The sequence below is a fragment of the Meleagris gallopavo genome, chromosome 1, assembly GCF_000146605.3.
Source record: "Meleagris gallopavo isolate NT-WF06-2002-E0010 breed Aviagen turkey brand Nicholas breeding stock chromosome 1, Turkey_5.1, whole genome shotgun sequence".
NCBI lineage: Eukaryota > Metazoa > Chordata > Aves > Galliformes > Phasianidae > Meleagris > Meleagris gallopavo.
In genome coordinates this window covers 29,127,478-29,128,970 of record NC_015011.2, presented here as the reverse complement: position 1 = coordinate 29,128,970, position 1,493 = coordinate 29,127,478, and positions in this window count along the sequence as shown.

The window sequence follows — 1,493 nt, the reverse complement described above, 5'->3', positions numbered from 1 at the left end:
AGCCCCTGGCTCAGCTCGCTTTGGACAGGGGTCTGGCCCCATCTGGCTGGACGATGTCAGTTGTGTAGGGACAGAGGCTGCCCTCTCGCAGTGCCAGTTGCAGGCCTGGGGATCCCATAACTGCAAACACGGAGAAGATGCTGGTGTGGTGTGCTCAGGTAACTGCTGCCTATGCCTCTGAGGTACAAGGAAGGATTTCTTTTTCTATGAGGATTATTGGTGTGCATAGCTGCAAACTCTGTCTTGATGACGATGCATCTCTGTCATCATACGGGATATTTCTTTGAAATTTCTCCTTTTCTTGAAAATGTGTAACTGTTCCTATACACAGGAGTTGTCCTTGTCTTAGAAAGAGAAGGCATGGAATAGAATGGAATGGAACAGAATAGAATAGAGTAGAATAGAATAGAATAGAATAGAATAGAATAGAATAGAATAGAATAGAATAGAACAGAACAGAACATTTGAGCAGGAACAAGGTCACATCTTGGTCTCCCCTTCTACAGACTATTTAATCCAGTGCCCCCAGCCACTTCTTGCATGCCTTGCAGACTTTTTAGGAACTTTATTGCCCTGCCTTGCATGCATTCAGTACCTTAACCTTCTTTTTATAATGTAGAGCCCAGAAATGTACACCATATTTAAAGTAAGGCTGCAGAAACACTCAATAGAGCAGGAATGGCACTTCTTTTCCCTGGCTGGCTATGCTCTGTGTATTACACCCCAAAACGTGGTTGCTAGGGCACACTGCTGCCTTCCATTGAGCCTGCTTTCACCAGTGCCCCCAGGTCCCTTCCTGCTGGGCTGCTCTCCAGCCACTCACCGCACCGGCTGTGAATGAATGCAGCATTGCTCCATCCCAGATACAGCACCCAGCATTTCCCCTTGTCTGTGTTCTGTGCTGCTGACTGCCCAGTGCTCCAATGGATCTAGAACCCTCTGTAAGACCTTTCATCCCTCTGGAGAGTAAATATCACCTCCCAGTTTAGTGTCAGCAGCAAACTTGCTGAGGATACCTTTAATGACTACAGAGAGATCCTTGGTAAAAATGTTGACTGGGACTGGCCTGTAGATTGAGTGGTGGGATCACTGCTGGTGTCTTTTGGATGAAGCAGCAGTCACTACAACCCTTTGAGCAACCCTCTACCACTGAGGCAGTTTATCACATAGTTTTGAACTGGCAAAGACATCCCAGCATCAGGCAACAGAAGAAATGCATCCTGGATGTCACCAGACCCTCCCTGGCGTTATGCATTTGATCTTACTTTTGAATCAGGCCAGCAGCAACTCCATAACACGTATCCCTGCCCTCTCTGTTTTCTTCAGATATACCAAGAGAAGCTCCACTGCGGTTAACAAATGGGCCAAACCGCTGCAGTGGGAGAGTTGAAGTTTTTACGGCCATCAGTGGGGAACCGTGTGTGACGACAGCTGGGACATAAGCGATACTGAAGTTGTTTGCCGGCAGCTGGGCTGTGGGAGGGCTCTATCCG